Consider the following 24,122-nt stretch of genomic DNA (forward strand, 5'->3'; position numbering starts at 1 on the left):
GTGGTATTGCACATGATACGCACAAGATCTGCAGAAACATTCCCTAATGAATCAGGCCCCCAATGATGGGCTTCCCCAATCATGTCACCAGAAAACACAGCTGCATTTATCACATAGCCACGCACACCTCCATGTGCCGCTATCTGTCACCAACTGGACCAGTGTTATCGAGCTATGGTCACAGGGGATACATCTGTTACACTTTCCCGAGTGGTACCAGTTCCTTCCTGTCACCAGAAAATGACCATACATCACAGACTTTACAAAGATCAAAGTCACTTCTCTTGTCATGAACATATCACTGCCTGCAGTGTGTATGCAAGACAGTCGTGAGTGCATACACACTGCAGAATTGGAACAGCATCGTTCCATCGTTAAACGAGATTTGTAGTTCAGTTTAAAAATCTCTTTCAACGATATGATGGGCTTTGCAACGATGATCGTTCATAGTTGCAGGGTACACACTACTGTGATATCGGGCCAACCGGTTGCCAGTCGATTATCGTCTGATTGGCCAGATAATCGGCTGAAAACACTGTAGTGTGTACCCAGCCTTACATTGTCATCTCTGAATTTTAGGCATTTCATATAGTCAGAGCCATAACTTAAAAACTGCCAACCTCCTAGTGTTAATGACCCTAAAATATTCATAACCCCCCCCCCCCCCCTCAGCCTTGCGCCCTGGGCAGTAACCCCTCTCGCACAGCCCTAGTTATGGCTCTGAATATAGTACAAACAAGGCAGTGGAGTGATATCATTTTTAAGATTTTTTTAAGAGTGATAAGATTTAGTGCCCTGCCCCCATTTTCACTCCTAGCAGAGGCAGCTGGGTAGGATTCTCTGTCTGACTCTCAGCCGGCAGGCATAAGAGGGGGGAGGGGGTTGCCCAAATGACCCCTCTGGACCCCTCTGGATCTGCCACTGCTGTGACCACTGTTGCCAACTCTGAAATTTAAAAGAAGCAACTCTAAAACAAGCCAAAACCATTGTTTGAAGAGGGATATGGAATAGTTGTTATTTGTAGGGGTAGGCTGTAAACACAATCAGAACGGACGGGGAGTATAATCTGCATGTCTCTCGGCCACCAATTACTGAAATACTCTGTGCGCAGCACATGTTACTGGGGAAGATGGCTTCTTTCAATTTCGAGAATCCTGCTTATGTAGTGATATGGTTATCTTATGATTAAAATTTGAAAATCATAAAACAAATCTTGTTGCTCATCTCTGTATAAAATAGGACACACATGAAAGTCAGATGTAGAATGGCTATATAAGAGTTAACCTAATTACATAGGGGGCCCTTGTGAACTTTAACCCACATGATGTACAATGTTTGCACAAAGTATGAGTCACAGTACTTTTTAATCCTTTGTTCCTTATCAGGAGGAGGTTTGGTACCTGCTGAGTCCTGCCCAGTGTCTTGTCTCCATGGTGACAGATAAGTATGCTCACAGCTGATACATATATATTAAATATAGTAAGGTGACAGTCTCCTTGGTTAGACCTGGGTGAGGGGGTTAGGAACCGCCCTCCGGTATAGTCCGTGAATATAGTCCTTTATAATAAAGGCATTTGCCCTGTTACATATGATATACTGACTATTTAAATTTTGGAAGCCAGAGTGCCCTTGCTCTTTGAGCTACAACTTTCTTTGCTCCCCTTCCTTTTTTGGACTCATTACTTGAGTTGTTGGTGCACCCCTCCCTACTCGTGATATCATATAATTATCATTTGATATATTATGGAGGCAGGCTTCCTCCCTAGTGCGAACATTACTCTGTTTTCTCTATGCTCACAGCTGATACATATATTTTAAATATAGACTGAAACATAAGTGCAGAACAACTCTTTCTGAGTTGTCTGATTACTGTATTGCACTGCTTCATAATATAAGGACACGGTCAACGTCAACCTTAGTGCTTCTTTTCTGAAGGACTGTAAAAGATATTCACTAAAGATATATATATATATATATATATATATCTGATGAGTTCATGCTACCCAGGTTACCAACCAAGTGTACCTGTGGTATCCAATGGTCCTTATTGTTATATTGTTTGCATCAGAGAGCAAGAGTGGAACATTTCAGGTTTAAGTGTGGTGCAAACTTTAATATCTTATGCTAATATCACTACATTTATATGCCTCAGCGTTTAGTGACTGAGCTGTGATGACCCTCAGCCCCATATGCTAGGCTGGGTACACACTACAGAAACTTTCTCCTGATGTGATATAGTTAACTATTATACCAAGGACTGAAAGACCCGATGATCATGCAGATTAATGCGTACACACTAGTCATGTTTTAGACAATAAACAAAAGACTGACCATCCAGGAGGCAAATTTTCACCACCATATTGTCGTGAGCAAAGATTAGAGATTTGTACACACTTAACCGACTATTTAACGATATCCCCGAGAAATTTAAATAAGGGACAGAGCATATTCTATAGTAATTACCCCAAACCTCATAAAAAAGCGAAGGCAAGTGTACATTGTACGTTCGTTCTCAACCGCAAAATAAATTATTATTTTTACTAATATTGATACTTTTGAAGAACAACAAGCAACTGCTCTTTTACTGCTCACTGTGGCAAGAAGACTGCAAGTACTGACCCAAAGGTAAAGAAGTAGAAAGAATAGATGTTGTTGGACCAAAGAGTGGTTCAAGAGGAGACTCATTCTCTCATATGTCCCTGCTGCAGGAGATACAGGACAACAACCCCAATGACTTCAGGAATTTCCTGAGAATGAAAGAACCCACATTCCAGGAACTGCTCCAACTAGTCACCCCCATCATCCAGAAGAGGACACCTGTTTAAGGAGACCCATATCTGCAGAGGAGAGATTGGTTGCTACACTAGAGATTTCTGGCAACAGGAAGAACACTGGCTGATCTGAAATACAGCACAGCAATTTCACTGCAAGCTCTGGGTTTGATAATACCTGAGACCTGTGATTCTATCATTGATGTTCTCCATGAACAGTATATGAAGGTTGGTAAACACAAATAGTCTTCTTTAGATACAAATGTATAGTTTTATTTACATACATAAAACTTACAATATATATTACATTTATAAAGTACAAAGCAATAAAAGCAGCCAAATATACAGTTAATAGTTGTTCATATTGCAACACTTCACTATTATCCATTTGTGATGACCTTCAACTGAACTGTTGCATGTTTGAGCTGGGTATAGGGGTAGAAGTCAGAAATAGTTTTGGCATTAAATATTGTCCTCCCATACTACCATGCTGCATCTGTGTATGCCGAAATATGTATGATAGTGTCTGCCTGTGGTTTGCTGGCGTTAAAATTGTATCTGGGAACAAATCTTCCTTGGTAGCCTTATACATGAGGTCGCACCCTAAACTCTCTCCATTTCTACTTGTATCGGTCTACTAGCACTTTTCATTTTGCTTGCTAGCATTGCTCCAATTAGGTCAAAAGTGTGTGATTCAGGTTTTTGGCCATCAAAGTGTTTGCGCATTTCACCATCTTTGTAGTTAGCGCATCACTTTCATCAACCTCACAGAGGCTTTTTTTTCCTCTTCTGTGGCGTTTGTGGTGGAATTACAACCTCAGGTACATCCTGGCTGTTGACTGTCACCTGGTTTCCCTGAACAATAGTTGTAGTTGTCTCTTCAAATTCCATCATGAGTTCTTGTGACAGGACAGCTTGCTGAGTATTGATAAAATGAGAAAAAAATGAGTGTAATATTAAATGCATGTAATTAAACTCTTTCACTCTTCTTTATGTTTCAGTTTCCTGCAAAGGAAGAACAATGGCAAATTATTGCGGACGAATTTGAAAAGCACTGACATTTTCCAAACTGTGGTGGTGCCATTGATGGGAAACATGTCCGAATTATCCCTCCATCCAACAGTGGATCTTTTTGTTACAATTATAAAAGATTTTTCAGCATCATTCTAATGGCCATAGTGGATTTGAATTATGAATTCTTATTTGTGGACATTGGAAAAAATGGTAAAGTGTCTGATGGCGGTGCATTGGAACAGACTCCCTTTCATGCTAAATTAAAAAACTATGAAGTTAATATTCCTATTAATCTGCATGTGGACAAAATAGACAAAGTGGTGATGGCCTGTTGTGTTTTGCATAACTTTCTAAGACGAAAAACCTCCTGTGTACACAGTTCACATACTTGGAGGATAACAATGTAGAAGAAACAGAGGTAGTTGGCTTGCCACCTTTAGAGTCGTGCCACCTTAGAAATGCAAGTGGCAGTGCAAAATTAAACAGGGAGGCATACCTTCAATATTTTAACGGGGAGGATGCTGTGCCATGGCAGAATGAGTGTATGTAACAATTGTGCATAAGCATGTAATGTGTGCAAACTTTATTGATATGTATTTCTACTGTAATAAACCTGTTACACAGCAACAGCGTAATATATTTTACTTACAGTTCCAGGTATGTCATCTGCTTGAACCACATCAGGAATGGCGTGTAATTTAATTTCACAAATGAAGTGCAGAAGGTCCAAGTATTACAGCTTTGGCGCATAAACGTCATCTTCACCTGCCCCTGATTTTTTTTTGAGGCCTCAACCTTATTTCTACAGTCCAAAGGCTCTATATTTTGCTCTTTGCCAATTCCACATTTGCTCCAGGGTAATGTGGCAGGCATGCTTTCACAACTTCTTACATAGCCACATTACGTAACATTCTGTTATAATATTCCTTTGATTTTATTTTCCACAAACAGGGGTGCGCCCTATAAGTCTCAATGAAATCCCTCATGAGCTCCATATTGCCATCATTTGACATTTTCAGGTTCTGTTTAAAAATAAAAAGAAAGAATCATGGTCATCTTTTGTCCACTGATGATATAAAAAAAACTCAATAATATATGGTACTATATTTATACTAGTACTAGTGTATCATAATTAATACTAATAAGTATAGCCATAAGTATTTTGCATATACACATATTAACATTCACACTGGTACAAAAAAAAATAATGATCACAACTTACCTTGTATGGCAATGGATGTAAGGTGTAAAACGCTCGTAGTATCAGTTCGTATTTCTAGGACCACCAGGGGTTAAATATATTGATATTTTCACCAAACATGAGGTTATTATACATGAATGGCCTACACCTACAATGCTCCATTCTGTACAGGTACCACCACTGATTGGTCCACAACTGAAACAAACGCCCATGTCTGAGTGTATAAAATTACAGAGGAGCCTGTCTGGCGCAGAGGGCGTAAGAAGATGGCGGATGAGGAGAACGTGTTGGTGGAGGTGCGAGAAGTAGAGAAAAAAATTGTAGAAGTATTGGAGAAGAATGAGGAATACAATTAGCGGCCGTGAAAAGAGCAAAGTCAATGAGCCCAAGAGAGGTGGAGATGATGGTAAAATTATTGGACCAGTACGACTACGACTGCCAAAAGAGAAAATACTGAAGAGTTAATAGCAGAAAGAATTAATAATGCAGAAATTATTAAAACAAAAGGATAAAGGAAAGAAAAGAAATAAATTTCAAGTACAGAAGCGTTGGTCAGACCTAAAAAATAAAGAACAACGGAGACTGATGCAAATTCGTAAAAACATTAAACAAAGTGAGTTTGACTGCTTGAACGACTTGTAAGGGAATTTGTAGATGAACGACTGACAATAGTATATAGTATATTAAAAATTTTGTATTATTTCCAGACAGAAGAATGCACGATGACATGTGCTGCGTAGGTACCGAAAATGTTAAAGCTGAAAATGCACTTATTAAAGCTGAACAAATACATACCAAATTAGAAGAAAAAAGATGTATTAAAACAAGGTATTTGAAGTCACATGTGGAAACTGTAAAATGTTTTGGCGAGAAACATATATCGTTATAATAACTGTTAGATCTAAAATTCTGGCCTAAGTCTGCCCGTGGTGTCAAGTATATCTGGAAGCGCTTCAATCAGCTGGAGAGAATTGACACAGACCAAGTTCTGTATACAAGGAATATTCTCTAGTTTATTGATACAAAGATACAAGTTTTTATAGGCTACTGAATAAATGAATCCTACGTCATATGCATACAATTCTATACCATTAGTCTATGAGAGGCACTACTGATTAACTTTCTCACGTATTCTTGAAGCGTTTATTAGTCTCCCCCTTCTAAGGACAGCTGAGCCTATTGTTTTTTATTTCAAGGGGAGCTGGAGATATGCTATGTGCAACATCAGGGGCACAGCTCCCATACTGCCAGCTGGATATGAAAATGTTCATTGTCTCATATTTTGTTACATTTATTTTGGTGTTCTCTATCAGCTCAACTTCAAGGGCACAGGCTCACATCAGCAGAAAAATGAATAATCTCTTCTAGCAAATAATATTTCTATGCAAGTTACAATAAAATGGCTGAACAAAGGCCTTATGAGGCCTTAACAAAAAATCATATTTAACATTTCCCATCTTTTATTCAATTTTCGGCCCTTTCTCCTCCTACCTACCTAATCCTATCTATAGGACCACATTCTTAATAAGCAGGTACGTATACACCTGTAGAAGGCCACATGCATAGAGTTGTTCCCCTTAGAAATCTCAACTCGTCCTCCACTATTGATAAGCCTGTGATCCTCCCTGTCCTAACTTGAGTTATGAGGAGATGCAATTTGGCAAATGTTCATGTCTAAAAAAGATGGTTTCTTAAAAGATGGTTTCTTTAAAAGATGGTTTCTTAGTAGGTAGTTAATGAGTCTATAGTAGTTCTGCAGGCCTTGCATGTCCTTTGTTCAGTCTTTAGTAGTTTCTTGTTGCAAACTGTGCAGTTCTTTGGCTTTGCTAATCCAAATAATTCATGACGCTTATCGTCTGGTCAGGTTTCAGATGTAATTTCTGTGATCATCAGAGGTTCGGGATTTTCAGTGGTTACCTTTTTGGAGAGACAACAATCAAGTGTCAGTAACTTTTTAATCAGAAATATATTTAGTTTCATTATCACATATACGATCAACAGGGTTGCAAAACCATTTGCTACTAATGCCAATATTTCCAATATCCAACATAAATCATTACTGACAACTTTACCAATGAGGTTATGCATCTGCACAAAGGCAGTTTCTGAGTTTACTCTACTATGAGTGCAAATTGTTGAGCACTCCTTCTCATATGTTTCTTACAGTGGCATAGGCAATTTGTCACTTATCTGTCTGTTTCATACTGGGTTAAGGAGGCCTTGATCCCTACTTCAGTCACAATTATTCCTGCAAGACATATCAATACCATAAGACAGTCATTTCTATTTATCAGAACAAGACTCCCCTGATTTGAAGACTTTGCAGTGTGATGCGTGAATCCAGGTGTCTCTTTCCTGTACTTTCACTGCCATGGGAGTCGTCAACAGGACTTGATAAGGACCCTTGTATCTGGGTTCAAGACTTCTCCTGATGTGCTTTCTCACGACCACCCAGCCCCCATGGGTACCTATATCAAAATTAGGGTCTGGAATGGAGGAGAACATTTGACCATGTATTTCAGTTATTTGTTTCTATAATAAGGCAACATAATTCAACAAATCACTATATACATGCTGTAGTTGCTATGGAAAATAACAGCCTGTTCTGTTTGCTGTGCCAAACAGTATCTCATATGGTGTTAAACCTGTGTCTTTCCTAGCAGTATTTTTTACTGAGTGCAGGTAAACATGAGATCCATGGCAGACCTGTTTCAGCCATTATTTTCTGCATTTTCAATTTCAGTGTACCATTAAGGCGCTCCATACATCCTGAACTTTGGGGTCTGTAGGGGGTGTGATAAATTCTGGAATCCTTGCCTCTTAAAGTGTATCCCTCTGTCACTTAAAATGACCTCTGGTTCCCCATATCTGCAGATTACCTTATTCGCAATTTTCTTGGCTAATGCTTTAGCATTTGCTTTTCTATACAGCCATGTCTCCAGCCAGTGACTAAAGAAGTTGACACAGACTAGCACATTCTCAAAGCCCGAGCATTTGGGAAGTTGTATAAAGTCTATCTGTATCCTCTTATAGGGATACTATGTCTGGTGTGCTTTTACATGGAGTTGGGACAGACTTACCAGGGTTATTCTGTGCACAGACTAGGCATCCTGCCACTAATGACTGTGCTGCTTGGGCGAACCCTGCTGCTATCCATAACCTGTTAGTGAGTACAACCTTAGCATCTTTTCCCAGATGCACTTTCTCGTGTGCTATATTGGCCATAATGGGATAAACTACTTTTGACAGACACAAACACTGACCTTTACACCACTCCTTGCACTTCTAGTGCTCTATGTTTTGCCCAAGTCTTTTTCTTATTCTCTGTTGCTTGTCTTTCCATAAGTTGGAGTGTGGTCTGGTCAAACTTGGGGTCAGGGGGTCACCATGTAAATAGACTCATCTTGGGGAACTGGGGCTATGGCGGCTTCTCGTGCTGCCTGGTCTACCAGTTTATTGCACTTAGCTTCGGGGGTAGTATCCCTGTGTGTGTCTTCACCTTCATCACTGTTTGGAGGACAGCTGGAATACAGTGAACAGTGCCCTGGTATGTTCAGCACATTGACTGGTTTGCTTGCTGAACCCGTAAGGTCCCTACTGTTCCATATAGGGCCATAATCATGCGCAATTACAAACGCATAACTTGAATCAGTGTAAATATTTATTCTTTGTGCTTTTGCATATATGCATGCAAGTGTCAGGGCCTTTAATTCAGCTTCTTGTGCTGACATGTGACTCGGTAGAGTCTGTTGAATCACTATTTCTGTGTGTGTGGTTACAGCACACCCTGTATAAGGGACAGGATCTATGTGATAGTGTGAACCATCTACAAAAAGAGTGATGTCTGCATCTGGTAATGGTTTATCTTTAATGTCAGATAAAACCAGAGATTCTTCTTTCATTAGTTCTATACAATCATGTTCAGAAAATGTTCAGAAAAATTTTGTTTGCATTTTTTTTCTTTCTTTCTGTTCAAGCTGGGATGGAATTCCCCCAAATCCCTAGGGGAACCCCAATATATACAGATACTTCTCCCATCTTTTGAAACTTGCTGCAATAAGGCAGCAGGATTCAAAATTGTGCACTGCTTAAATGTAACGTTACTGGGAGTTAGCAGTGCTACTTCATAAGGATAGGCTTCACTAAGGAGCATGTGGAATCCAAGGAAAAAGTTCTTGGTTTCTGAGTTGCACAAGGTTTACACTCATTAGATGGGGTGTACAGTACAGCAGTTAAGACAGATGTGGTAACTTTAATTTTTCTGGAAGAGAAACACTTAGCTCTAATACACCTGTTAATAAGCCACATCATCAGTTCTATTAGTGTATATAATAATAATAATAATAATAATAATAATAATAAGAATTAATAACAGTCCTTGAAGTACAACATGTATAAGACCCGATAACCATCCTCCTATACCCTTGACCCAATCGGCCAGGTACAGCCATGAAAATTATCCTTCTAGATAATCATCTCCAGTGTGCTCCTTAAAAAAATTATATTTCATGTCTTATTTTTGTATGTGTTCATCAAGCATTTTCTCTGGATCATTTGCATCCCTAGTTAAAAAGGTGCAACCCTGGGCTTCAATTTAAATATTTAGGGTCAGGCAGCACCCTCCAGACTAAGCTGTCAGGTAGTCAAATATTAACCTATTGGCTTGTGTAAATGTAATAATGTGTTGGGCCACAATACTCACAAATACATTTCTGTATTGGGTGTAAACCCCTACAGTCATGGGTTGCTCTTTTCTTTATTTGGTTGGGTTAAACTTTCATATTAGAATTTTCTTATTATGTATAATGATCTCTACATTATTATTGGCATGAGTCTGGTTCTTCCAGACCTAGCTTTCCTTTCTAGACTAGTACACATCTACAGCGTACAGCAAAGGAAAATAACATGCAATCTATATTCCTCCTGCTAATATCAATGAACTCCACTCTCTGGTCTCTCTTGGACCTTTAAAAAACTTGTAAAATACATTTTACTCATATTCCCCTTGTCTGAAGATCTTAACATATATCTGTGAGCACGAGAGGCTCTGGGCCCTCTTGTGCTTCCTTTTTTTTGTCTTTTAATTCTGGATTTCTTAGGGAAGGATAAAAAAAAGGAAAGGGAGGAAGAAAATACACAGTGTGCTCAGCAAGTGTTATATGTCACTCATTTCACAATAGGAGGGAATGTCCATTGTGCTGTATATCTTCATATTTAGTAAATCTGGCCGGTAACAAATGTTTTGTTTGTGCTTGGTTTCTGTCACAGCGTGTGATACCGTTAAGGTAACTGGGTGGCCTAGCACAATATCTATACTCTTTTTAAGCACTAAAGCAGAGTAGTATGCAAGTGACCTTAGCTTGCGACCATGTATTTGTGTCAGTATCCCTTGTACATGTGCACTGACTTCATAACAAAATAATGTGAAAGGCTTGTCATAATCTGGCAAAGCCAGTGCTGGCGCTCAAGTTATTTCAGCTTAAAATTGGTTAAACATTTGGTTCTGCTCAGAGGAGAGTGTAAATGGCTTGTGATCATCCAGAAGTGCTAATGCAGAAGCACATACAATAGCTCTTAAAGTCTTAAATCTTTTCCATTTCTGTAAAAATATTGAATTCCCATCAATGCATTAACATAACCACGATACAAAGAATTATTTACAGTATATGACAATTATAGCACAGTAAATAAAGGGCAGTAAATGTCTTTACAAACACTGATTGACTCAAAACTGTAATGAGGATACAAATAAAAACCTTTTGCTTTCTGCACATACAGAAAAACCATCTGGTTCATGCATTTGCTATGCGAATAGCACATAAACTCTAATATCTCTTTCCAAAACAAGGTAATCATTACTCAGCAGAGTCTACATTATTTAAATCCTTCATTAGTTTATACTTATGTTTGTTGTGGTGTAAAGATGGTGCATTGGAAGTTGGATCTATGCAATCTGGATTGCCTAATGGCAGGGCCCTCTTAAGAACATCTTGGGCCCCGGGCACAGCAGTGCACCGGGGCCCCTATATACAAAAAAAAATAAAAATGATTATATATATATATGTGGGCCCTGCAGCCAAGGGGGGCCCGTCGGAGGAAGCCAAAAAAAAAAAAACCTGGAAAAAGAAAAGAAGAAAATACTTACCGTGCTGTCAGCTGGCGATCCGGCTCCCTCCATGGTCTCCTCCTCCGTCGCGCTCCGCAATGGATGTTGGGCGGGCGTGATGACGTCACGCCCAATATGCACTGCGAGCGCCGCACGGAGGAGGAGACCAGGGAGGGAGCCGGATCGCCAGCTGACAGCACGGTAAGTATTTTCTTCTTTTCTTTTTCCAGGTTTTTTTTTTGGCTTCCTCCGACGGGCCCCCCTGGGCTGCAGGGCCCCCGGGCACCTGCCCATTGTGCTCTATGGGAAAGACGGCCCTGCCTAATGGGTCTTTGCAGCTGGAGACCTGTGAATAAAAAAAACTTTTGCATAGAGATTAACATTTATTCACTAGGAATGACTGTAACTGTAACATGCGTATATACTGTTATCAGGTAACCAGTGAACAGCTGCTAAAAGCTTAACTGTGACGCTATGCGTTCCATGATTTGAACAAAAATTATTTCCTCAAAGGGGAAGTTCCTAATCTCACAAACAGGGAATGTCAAAGTGACGAGACGTGGGCGAGTTTTCAAAGCCACTCCTTTCTTATCATCTCTTAGTACCGCCCTTTTAAATGACACTAATTAAATTTCCGGGTTTAGAAACATTCAAACTGGAATCTTGGTTCCAAGTATTCAACCATTTTAAAAGCAGCACTGTCTCATAAATCAGAGTACTCTCGTTAGACACAACACATTGTGTCTGTAAATCATTCAACATTTTCTCAACAAAATCTCCCGTGACCAAATATTCACACATATTTCTAGATTCTGTGATTTTCGTGTTCAAAGTAAAAATATATTCACTTAAGTCTCGCTCACAGACGACATTTTATCTCGTAACATTTCTTTAAAGGAATAACAAACCCTCCTGATTTCTGAGAACATTTATCAGCGCCATTTTAACACAGATAAAAACAGCATGTAAGCTCACTCCCACAATTCTCAACTTCATGAAAGAGAAAGCTATTTTTCTGAACTTCAGAAACAAAATTATTTTGTTCAAATACAGAAACGGCTAGTTGGATCCCAGCCAGCTTTGTTCTGACACTAGTACTTATAGTGATAATGTACATTATTTACAATCTTGTCCGTGCAATCGGACCAAACATTTTAAAACTTCTTTTGTATCTTTTTAAAAGCTTATCATTAAGCAATGAATGTACAACTTTTTCAACCTTGAAACATGTCTCTTGTAAAAAACGGACAAGACAGACAAACATTGTGATTTAAACTAAATCACACATCTCCCTTACAGAGCACTAAGACAGAGAACAAACAGCGTGAATTATCACGGATCTCTCTCACACGCAGTAAGACGGCGACAAAACTCACATGCAGAGAAAGAAAACTTAACTGACATCTTCCAGCCTACTGCTGTGGAACTACAAGTCCCAGCATTACACTAAATACTAGTTAGCTTCAACATGTTATCATCAATCAGCACTCCGAACATATTTTTTCAATTTTACATACATTGTCAGATAACAAAAAACAGTGTGCTTCTTATCTCAACACACTGAAATCTTTTACACAGAATAAGGGAGGGGCACATTTCACTCATTCAGCTGGGCAGTATCAAACATACATTTATAATATACAACCTACTTGATTCATTATTCAGCTTCCGATGCATTTAGCATATCCACATATATTTCGACTGATCTCTTAACTTTTCTGTGCCACCTCAAACAATCTCTTGGGGTTTGATCTCAATACCCCTTTGTTCTTGTCACATTACCACTTGCAACACCTTTGTTTCTCCATCCATACATATCTTTGGCTATCCCCGCTTTCTTTAAAAAATTCCCTGCAGACCTTCTACTCCCCCATTTCCTAAAGTCTTTGTGCATCATATCTATGAGGGAGCTGCTGTCATCTGTTTACTATCTATATTACCCATATTGACAGTATTCTGTTTAATCCAAATCGGGACTCTTATCTAGTTTCTGTGGGTTGTCCTTGCAGTGGACGTCCCATTCTGTGGACTCCTTGTACTGGATGTCCGTGCTAAATAGCTTCTTTGACAGTATCTGGTACAAAGGTCTTTTGGAAATCTCTCTTACACAATTTGGGCAGATTACAGAATCTCCCTTCTTTGATACATCTCTGGGGATGGTGTCTAAAATGTTCACTCAATGTTCAAAACAGTAACTCTCTAAATCCCTCTATTCCATTACATGCTTCTTTGATCAATGTCTTATGTGACTTTTATGCTTTATACATCATACAATAGGTACAAACACATGCACTCAAAATTCAATCATCTTTTACAAATCTAATCAACAATACAATACAGTAAACAAATTGGGTTAATACTGTATTATATTAATCAGATGATACTTGAGACTCACAAATTTGCTTGTCAGGTGCCTCAGACAGACATGAGGTGACCCAGACTAGGAAGACCAACGAGTAGAAATCTACTGACCGCGGATGTTGGGGTTCAATGTGCTGGGAAACCTCTGTTGTCTGTCTTGTAGCCTGCTGGACAGCGAATCTCCGTGGCGGCCTCCAAGTTGTTAGATCTAAAATTCTGACCCAAGTCTGCCTGTGGTGTCAAGTATATCTGGAAGCGCTTCAATCAGCTGGAGAGAATTGACACAGACCAAGTTCTGTATACAAGGAATATTCTCTAGTTTATTGATACAAAGATACAAGTTTTTATAGGCTACTGAATAAATGAATCCTATGTCATATGCATACAATTCTATACCATTAGTTTATGAGAGGCACTACTGATTAACTTTCTCACGTATTCTTGAAGCGTTTATTAGTCTCCCCCTTCTAAGGACAGCTGAGCCTATTGTTTTTTTTATCTCAAGGGGAGCTGGAGATATGCTATGTGCAACATCAGGGGCACAGCTCCCATACTGCCAGCTGGATATGAAAATGTTCATTGTCTCATATTTTGTTACATTTATTTTGGTGTTCTCTATCAGCTCAACTTCAAGGGCACAGGCTCACATCAGCAGAAAAATGAATAATCTCTTCTAACAAATAATATTTCTATGCAAGTTACAATAAAATGGCTGAACAAAGGCCTTATGAGGCCTTAACAAAAAATCATATTTAACATAACCAAAATGGTTCTGTTTTACAGAACCTACGGAGGTAAAGGGCACCTTTGCAGAGATGCAACAAGAGAGACCACAACATAAAGTTATTAGGAGAAGGTGAGCAAATTGGGACATTACTTGGTGTTAGAAAATAACTTAACTTTATTACAGATATAGAAGTTAAATGCTAAGTTTGTTTGTTTCCTTTTGTCGTAGATACCATCATCATATCGGACAAAAGCTCTGAGGGAGAAAAGAATGCTGGTAGTCCTTTGCAGGGTGTGGTAGAGAAGATGGAAAAGCTTGACGAATATTTTAAAGAATTAAGGGCAAACATCAATGATGTAAAAAAAAAAAAAAAACCTCGAAAAAAACTTCATGGAGATGTTTCATTTTTTTTCAGAAGCTTATGTCATAAAGCACTAGGCACTTTTAGCACTAAAAAGTAAAATTTTATAGTAATAATAAAAATATGTTGAAATGTTTTATTTTTTTATTTTGTCACTTTATTTTTTGAAGCATAATTCAACAATAAATCTGTTGGATGTACAATGTGTGGTTTATTATGTGTATTTTACAAATATATGCATTAACAAGTAAATAAATGTGAGAATATAAAACATCTTAAATATATATAAAGGGTTTTACAGAACACAGGTGCAAGATGCAGAACAATTTACCAGACCAGACATATATAATATACACATCTATAGGAAACACACAAATGTGTGTTATATACTAAAATGTATTTAATTATGCATGCAGACAAATGCAATACACATATTTAGTCTTTTTATTAATGTGTATTGAGTGTACAATCAAGTGACAGGTAGCTATAATTAAGGAGGCAGACATAAGCAATACACATATAAATAAAACTTTGTTTGCTATAAGACTACACTGACAATGGCTTATAATTAAAATGGCAGATATATGCTATATGCATTAATGCAATAGACACCTGCTATTGCTTTACCACTAGAAGCACCTAATTACATCTTGTCACTATACACACTAACCCGACTTTTGATGGTGCGGTCCTATGTCGGCTGATTTGGCTGATTGTTGGACGAAAACGCCTCAGTGTCTACCTAGTCTACCTTGTTTGCTAATTGATGTGTTATCTAACACTGTTATACTCATACATGCCAACTCTCCCGGAAAGTCCGGGAGACTCCCGAAATTCGGGTCAGTCTCCCGGGCTCCCGGGCAAGCTAGCATTTCTCCCGCATCCCAATCTCACCGAGAATTGCGTCATTTGACGCAATTCTCGGTGAATCACGCCATTTTGGAGGGCGGGAGGGGGCAGGACGAGGCCAATTGCGTCATTTTGGCCCCGCCCCCCGCAACGTGAATTACGGTTTCGCGGGGCGGGGCCAAAATGACGCGATTGGCCTCATCCCGCCCCCTCCCGCCCTCCAGTCACGCCCCCTCTCTTGTTTCCGGGAGTTGGTAAGTATGGTTATACTGCAATGAGCTCTAATTACTGACTGGCAGCCAGGTTTAGTTTGGGTAATAAATTGTGATTGTCAGTGGTAGGACTCAGTTGTCAGCAATGTGATTGATAGGTTGCAGGTGGGGAGTCTTTTGACTGAATTGCATTGCTATCTTGATTGAACTGTATTGGAGATTAAACTGATTAACTGTATGTTGCATTTCAAAACATTCATATCTGCAGCTGTTTAAACTCTATTTTACCTTTCCCTTGTAATAATAACAACGCCACTGTGGTTTTTATTTACATGCTGTCCTGTTATTCCTGAGAGGTCTGTGTGGATTAAAGAGGGGTCTCCCAAGTCGTCCCCTGGTAGGACGAGCTACATACATCGTCAGAGTACAGCACAGAAGACTAGGGTCGAGTCACTTCACCATCAAGAGAAAGTCAGTAACGCACACACAGCATATATGCTACACCCCTCTCGGGGCTGAAGTGAGGGGGTTACACAGCAAAGGATTTTGGTAATCTTCCTTCATCCTTATCAGTGTGCCATCTAAAAGTTGGGTGAGAGTGAAGCGGGACTGCTGCTGTGCCTGCAGAAATGGGATAGGAGCCTCACTACCAAGGATCAATCCGAAGCGCATACCTCAGGGTTGGATACAAGGACATGGGTATCATACTGCATTTGTGTCCCCTTTGATATATGGTAACAGCTAATAGTGTGATATAACCATTTCATAAGTACGTTAGTGATTTGTATTTAAATAAGTTAAGCATTTTTTATTTGGATATTTGCCTGGGTGTGAAGCTATGTTAGCATGGTACCGGTGTTGAGTGATAGGATGAAGTCAGTGCTTTCCATGGTACCATGGTGCGGGAGACTCTGCCAGTTAACCCTGGGTACTCTGTCTGCCACTTTGTGCAGGGAAAATAGTCTGTGGGTGTCCCTATATCATGACAGAATGTAAGACAAAATAAAAATTGGGGTCATGGGTTAAGGGGATTTTGTGCCGTTCCCTTATGTACCCACAGTTCCATACAGCAGCAGGGTGAGAAGGTTTTACTAAAGGACAAACGGCTCATTTTCAGATTGCCATATTAAGTGTTGCCAGCCCCATTTTGTTACGTGGTAGAAATCTGTATAGTGAGGCAGACATGAAGCAACAAAAGAGGTAGATCATTCTTGACAAGTCATTTAGTATAAATTGAATAGGGGACAGGTGGGTAAAGGAACGAACAAACAACTAAAAGGGAGTTGCAGTAGTCAAGGTAGGAGATTAAAGAATAGATAAGAATTTTGGTTACTTAGAATTTCAAACAATTCTTTTATAGCCTGTATTGCAGACTACAAGTTTGTGTGTGTGTGTGTGTGTGTGTGTGTGTGTGTGTGTATGACATAAATGTAGGTTGTTTTTATGTGAGTGGGTTTTTTATTTTTATTTATTTAGTTTTTCTTCTCATTAACTTCTAAGATCCCATCTCCAACCTTCAAATACCCCCGAAAAACACAAAACAATCCACAGGGGGAGGCAGAAAAAGAAAAAAGCATAAACAGGGATATAGAAATGCATTCATGTTTAGAAAGGAATATGAGTGTATTACAATTGAGACTGCCTATTGATTTGCTTGCTTGGCCAAGCCCAGAGTAGTCTGCTATCACCCTAAAAAGTCGTGCGGCCAGTATTTTAATAAAAATATTGTTCATCTAAAACTGAAAGAAATCTAAGGTTTTGACTAATTTTCACCATCTGTGTTGTCTCACGTTACTGACTGTCTTTCTGCCATTTCATTTTGGATGTCCTCACGCCAACTCACACTCAATCTTTCAAAAACTGAATTAATAATATTCCCACTCAAAAACAGAAGCTTCCTGCCTGACATTTCTATTTCTGTTGATAACATGACCATAAATTCCACTCCGCAAGCTTGTTGCCTAGGTGTTATCCTTGATTCACAACTGTTGTTTATTCCCCACATCAACTCTATATCTAAATCATGTTACATACACCTAAAGAACATTTCCAGAATACGCACATATCTGACACAAGACACCGCAAAAACATTAATTCATGCACTCATCATCTCCCGCATCGACTATTGCAATTCCCTCCTTACTGGTCTTCCCAAAATCAGACTTGAACCCCTACAATTTATTTTGCACGCAGCGGCTAGATTGATTTTCCTTACAAACCGTTATTCCTCTGCTGAGCCACTCTGTCAGTCTCTACATTGGCTGCCTGTATTTCAACGAATCCAATATAAAATTCTTCTACTAACATACAAGGCCATCAACAAAATTGCACCGACATACATTTCCTCACTTGTCTCGAAATATCTCCCTACTTGACACCTCCGTTCTGCACAAGATCTACGTCTCTCTTTCACTCTCATCACATCCTCCCATTCTCGGTTACAGGATTTTTTCCGGGCTGCACCCACTCACTGAAAACCCACCTCTTCAGACAAGGTTATGATATTCCTCAACCATCATCTTAATTTCCCTAGATTACCCTATTACCATCCTCTACACTGCTAACGCAAGACAACAACCTTCTGACCAACATTGCAACACACACAGCCCACTCAATACTTTTACCTTTGCAGTCTAGCTGGTCCATTGTGCAATATGATGTAGCACATGCCCTTGTGTTTCTAACTCCCATTGTCCTATAGATTGTAAGCTTGCGAGCAGGGTTCTCTTACATCTCTGTCTGTATGTATTACCCAGTATTGTCTTATCAATGTTTGTTCCCAATTGTGAAGTGCTACAGAATTTGCTGGCGCTATATAAATAAATGTTGATGATGATGATGATTGTGGTGTTTCAGTGTTCCTGTTTCCCTGTGCCACCCTACACTATATGAGTAACATGTTGACAAAAGTGTAATATAAGGCTGGTATGATGTATCATGCCTTAAGCTTAAAAAAACATGGGTTTTGTTTCTGCATTAACATAGAATTGTAGCTGATCATGCCCAAGATGGCCACCTAACCCTGTGCAGAAATGTAAAGTGTTTTAAGTTCTATAGGGAGAAAGGTGCTATGTTTTAAAAATAAATAAATAATAATAATAATTATAATAAAACAAATCATTCTCTTTCCAAGTAACCAGTGCATTATAGTGTGTACTTTTAATGACTGAAGTGACAATCCTACTGAGGGTTATTCTACCTTGCAATTACCATTGTGGTACACTTGGAATAAACATAGATAAGTTCAGTTAACATTTTGGTGTGTGGTCTAGTTTCATGTTTCACTTGGTAGGAAGCAGCTAAGTAATTGAACTAGAAGACCTTTGTGTGTAGATTTCCATTGACTCCTGTATGGAGAACAATGAGCCTCCTGCTGATCAGCACACTGTTCTGGCTTTGGGCATCACAGGAAGCAGGATCTATTTGATATGCTAATTATACACTGAGTTGTGGAATGTTACAGATGTCCCTAAAAAGGACACTGGGTCACCATGTGAAGGGCTAACAAAAGCATGGGATATATTATGTACAGTGTAGTTGGACCCATCTGTGTCCAAAGCAGACTTAAAATGTGTGTCACAAAAAAGGCTTATTTATATTGAGTTGTGCATAACTTACGATACATGAAGTTCAAAAATACTGGTAAACTTGTCCACATGAAGAGAAGTTTACAGCGCATCAAGATATGCTTTAAGGAAGAGGCTTTACATGATGACTGGGCAGAAACAGAGGAAATACAGCTAGCGGCTCCATATGTGTTAGAATAAAAGAAATGCATATAAGCTGCTGTATAGTGCATGCCCCTAAAGCTACATAAATTTAATTGACATGTCTCGTAATGTTGTTGGATGGGACGTTCCACTACAAACTCCTTTCTCCACACAAGGTGCTAATGCCCTAAAACTTCAGCTTTTTTGAAACCTATAGAAAAAAATCTTATAGCTATTGTGATGCAAGTTGACAATATGCTGTTTGCCAGGTTCTTCAAGATGTTATAGAAAACCTCTAAATAAAGACCAGTTAACAAAGGCACTCCTAAAACCCCCCATAGACCCATTACTAATGTGGGACAAAGTGATTACCAATACAAAGGAATTATCATTGCCTGTCCTTAATCTCTCCACACTAGGTTTAACTAAATTAATTTAGGACTTAAACATACAAGTGCTGATATATATAGAGAGATAGAGAGATATAAATATATATGTATATGTTTGCCACCCCACTTTTCTAACATGCAAACTACAATACACATATATAGATATGTTGGCACTTCTATCTCCCTGTATCTATAACTCCTTAAATATTCAACAACAAAAATGAAATGTGCACAAAATATCACCCATCAAAGATTTAAAGTTCAGAGTTCCTAACAGTGAGCTTGAAGACTTTGATTCATGAGAATTTGTGCACATATCATTTTTCTGGCTGAAAACATAAGGAATAATATAGATTTGGGAAATAGATGCACCATCACATCTATGTATATAGTAATTTACAGTCATAATAAGGGTTTCAACCTACACAACTTGCATGAATATTGAGGTCTACTGTCATTCTCTCGGATACAAAATTAATTTTGTAAAAATCATGTTTATGGGCCTGATTCATTAAGGATCTTAAATGAAGAGGTATCTTATTTCAGTCTCCTGTACAAAACCATGTTACAATGCAAGGGGTGCAAACTAGTTTTCTGTTTTGCACATAAGTTAAATACTGACTGTTTTTTCATGTAGCACACAAATATCAACTTTAAATTTCGGTGTACAAATAAGCTATCAAGTATTTGTGTGCTCACCTCCTCCTATAGAAAATGCCCACACTCTTCTCTCAAACCCATAAAGCATCATATTTTGGTTTAAATCTGTATTAACAACCGAACAACCCCAAAAATATCACTAATTAAATTGGACCCTAAACTGCACACAAAAGAAGAGTGGGATGAAATATACAGCCATTGTATATCAAAATGTATTAAAAATTCTTATATGGTAACAAATATGATGCATAGTTTATTTAAGATAGAGGAAGCTCCATGAAATTTGTCCAAATTGTGCAGGGAGAAGTGTGGGTCTGTAGGAGATTTATTCCACATGTTTTAAGACTGCCCAGTTATCAAAACTTTATGGACAATGGTACCCTATTTAATTACACAAGTAACATGAACAATGACATCTCTAGATACTTCCCAGACCCTCCTACATTGTTTTCCTTTGACCTACATAGGTATGTAGCTGGACATAGAGCAGGGATAGCACAACCCCTAAATTCGCCAAAATAATAGCAAATATGCGAAGAGTTTTGAAATGGAAACTATAGGACTTAAATATTCTACTTTGGCATCATCACCCCAAATTGAAAATTGATTCACACAAGCGGCATATCTATAGCATGAAGAAGATTGTTAAAAGACAGAGTATATAAGATGCTTTATCAAACTCTTTGCATATGCTGTCTGAAGGAGAATTTGAAGGCATATGCATACAAAATGCAGACTCACAAGTTGTCTATCCATCTATCTATACATATAATATATATATATGTATATATATATAAATTTAGTTGCGTGGATTGATACATGAAGCATATGATCAGGGGCAGATTGGCCATAGGCCTTACCGGGAATTTTACCGGGAGGCCGATGGACTAACGAGGCCGTGTGAACACAGTGTCACGTATTTTTGTGTTTTGGTGCTTTTTTTAAAAAAAGTTTCCTCCCGGCGACGTTTGAGATGGTGGTGGGCGGTGGGGGAATGGTAGCTCTTCTCCGATCCAGTTTGTCCTGAAGGGGCGGACGCCAGTGACACTGTCCTGGCAGCAAATAAGAAGGCTGCCTGTCATAGAGAGGCTGCAGAGGATCTCATGTGATTGACTTTAGCTCCGCCCAGACGGATGTCTCCTGCATCACGGAGCTGAGCGGCGTCGGTGCAGGTAAGTTAGTAATATAATAAAAAGCGGAAAAGTGAGGGGAAAAGCGACTTCCAAACTTATGGAAGACAGGAGACCAGCTCTGACGTGGACATAATAGGGGTCAAAGAGGATACCGCAGTGCAGATCCTGCAGGCCTTAGAACCACAACTCACACTTGGATTAGACTAGGTTAGAGTTAGGCTGCAGATTCATTTGAAGTCGGGTGCAAATTAGTGGTCCAATGGGGGAGCTTTCAGTAGGTAAGAACATAGGGTTAGGCTAAGAGGAGGTAGGAATAGGTTAAAGTTAGGTTGTGAGGAGGTTAGGGATAAACTGTTAGGAGGTGTTTGGGGTTAGACCGGCGGTTCCCAAACTGTGTGTCGCGGCTCCCTGGAGTGCCGCGGCGCTGTCACAGGGGTGCCGCGATCGCCTAGAAAAAAAAGAAAATAGAAAACACAAAAAAAAACCAAAACAACTTACCCATCATCCAGAGCCGGATCCTCCTCCTCCTCACTGACTGCCGGGGGCGTGACCAGGGCCGGTGCTAGGGTCCATGGCGCCCTAGGCATTTTTACTAAATCGGCGCCCCCACCCGCGCAAAAATCGGCGCCCTCCTCCCTCCGTCTTTCCTTACCTTGTCTCACCACTGCCGCCTCTCTGCTCCGTCTCCTCCCCTCCACTCACTGACACTAGTGAGTGGAGGCGAGGAGACGGAGCAGAGAGGTGGCGGTGGTGACAAAATAGCCTCTTCCCCCCTCCCCCGTGTATCTGAATGCTGTGCGGCGGCCGTGACAGGTATGGTCAGCGGTCGCCGCACAGTTTTAAAGACATTTAGTATTGTGGCGCCCTCCAGAGCCCGGCGCCCTAGGCAAGTGCCTAACCTTGCCTAATGGGAGCGCCGGGCCTGGGCGTGACCTCATCATGTCCGGCAGTCTCAGTGAGCAGCAGCAGAGAAGACATCAGGGAAGAAGGTAAGTGAAGGGGGGCACTGAGAGACACGCTGAAGGGGACAGATAGACGCTGAAGGGGACAGAGAGACGCTGAAGGGGACAGAGAGACGCTGAAGGGGACAGATAGACGCTGAAGGGGACAGAGAGACGCTGAAGGGGACAGAGAGAGACGCTGAAGGGGACAGAGAGAGACGCTGAAGGGGGACAGATAGACGCTGTAGGGGACAGAGAGACGCTGAAGGGGACAGATAGAAGCTAAAGGGGACAGATAGACACTGAAGGGGACAGAGAGACGCTGAAGGGGACAGATAGACACTGAAGGGGACAGAGAGACGCTGAAGGGGACAGAGAGACGCTGAAGGGGACAGATAGACGCTGAAGGGTACAGAGAGACGCTGAAGGGGACAGATAGATGCTGAAGGGGGCAGATAGACGCTGAAGGGGACAGAGAGACGCTGAAGGGGACAGAGAGACGCTGAAGGGGGCAGAGAGACGCTGAAGGGGACAGATAGACGCTGAAGGGGACAGATAGACGCTGAAGGGGACAGATAGACGCTGAAGGGGACAGAGAGACGCTGAAGGGGGCAGATAGACGCTGAAGGGGGCAGAGAGACGCTGAAGGGGACAGATAGAGGCTGAAGGGGACAGATAGACGCTGAAGGGGACAGAGAAACACTGAAGGGGACAGATAGATGCTGAAGGGGACAGAGAGAGACGCTGAAGGGGACAGATAGACGCTGAAGGGGACAGATAGACGCTGAAGGGGGCAGAGAGACGCTGAAGGGGGCAGAGAGACGCTGAAGGGGACAGAGAGACGCTGAAGGGAGACACAGAGAGGCTGAAGGGGGACAGAGAGACGCTGAAGGGAGACACAGAGAGGCTGAAGGGGGACAGAGAGAGGCTGAAGGGGGACACAGGCTGAAGGGGGACAGAGAGACACTGAAGGGGGACAGAGAGAGGCTGAAGGGGGACAGAGAGACGCTGAAGGGGGACACAGAGAGACACGCTGAAGGGGACAGATAGACGCTGAAGGGGACAGAGACGCTGAAGGGGACAGATAGACGCTGAAGGGGACAGATAGACGCTGAAGGGGGCAGAGAGACGCTGAAGGGGACAGATAGACGCTGAAGGGGACAGAGAGACGCTGCTGGGGACAGATAGACGCTGAAGGGGACAGAGAGATGCTGAAGGGGGACAGATAGACGCTGTAGGGGACAGAGAGACGCTGAAGGGGACAGATAGAAGCTAAAGGGGACAGATAGACACTGAAGGGGACAGAGAGACGCTGAAGGGGACAGATAGACACTGAAGGGGACAGAGAGACGCTGAAGGGGACAGAGAGACGCTGAAGGGGACAGAGAGACACTGAAGGGGACAAATAGACGCTGAAGGGGGCAGATAGACGCTGAAGGGGGCAGAGAGACGCTGAAGGGGACAGATAGAGGCTGAAGGGGACAGATAGACGCTGAAGGGGACAGAGAAACACTGAAGGGGACAGATAGATGCTGAAGGGGACAGAGAGAGACGCTGAAGGGGACAGATAGACGCTGAAGGGGGCAGAGAGACGCTGAAGGGGGTAGAGAGACGCTGAAGGGGACAGAGAGACGCTGAAGGGGGCAGAGAGACGCTGAAGGGGACAGAGTGACGCTGAAGGGGACAG

At 40.8% G+C, this 24,122-nt stretch overlaps 2 long non-coding RNA genes across 3 annotated transcripts; one reads left to right on the plus strand and one right to left on the minus strand.

The window, feature by feature from the left end:
- The first annotated feature begins 1,206 nt into the window (after positions 1–1,206).
- Positions 1,207–4,404, plus strand: LOC142150108 (uncharacterized). Its single transcript, XR_012691012.1, has 3 exons — positions 1,207–1,444; positions 2,709–2,999; positions 3,773–4,404. It is a non-coding gene; the product is annotated as an uncharacterized LOC142150108 (long non-coding RNA).
- Positions 4,405–5,972: 1,568 nt separating this feature from the next.
- On the minus strand, positions 5,973–13,657 carry LOC142152699 (uncharacterized). 2 transcript variants are annotated; one of them, XR_012691375.1, is made up of 2 exons: positions 13,565–13,657; positions 5,973–6,903 (listed from the first exon to the last, which is right to left on the minus strand). It is a non-coding gene; the product is annotated as an uncharacterized LOC142152699 (long non-coding RNA). The 2 variants fall into 2 exon arrangements; XR_012691376.1 differs by lacking the exon at positions 13,565–13,657 and adding an exon at positions 12,742–13,197.
- Between the last annotated feature and the right edge of the window lie 10,465 nt (positions 13,658–24,122).

The sequence above is a fragment of the Mixophyes fleayi genome, chromosome 4 (assembly GCF_038048845.1).
Source record: "Mixophyes fleayi isolate aMixFle1 chromosome 4, aMixFle1.hap1, whole genome shotgun sequence".
NCBI lineage: Eukaryota > Metazoa > Chordata > Amphibia > Anura > Limnodynastidae > Mixophyes > Mixophyes fleayi.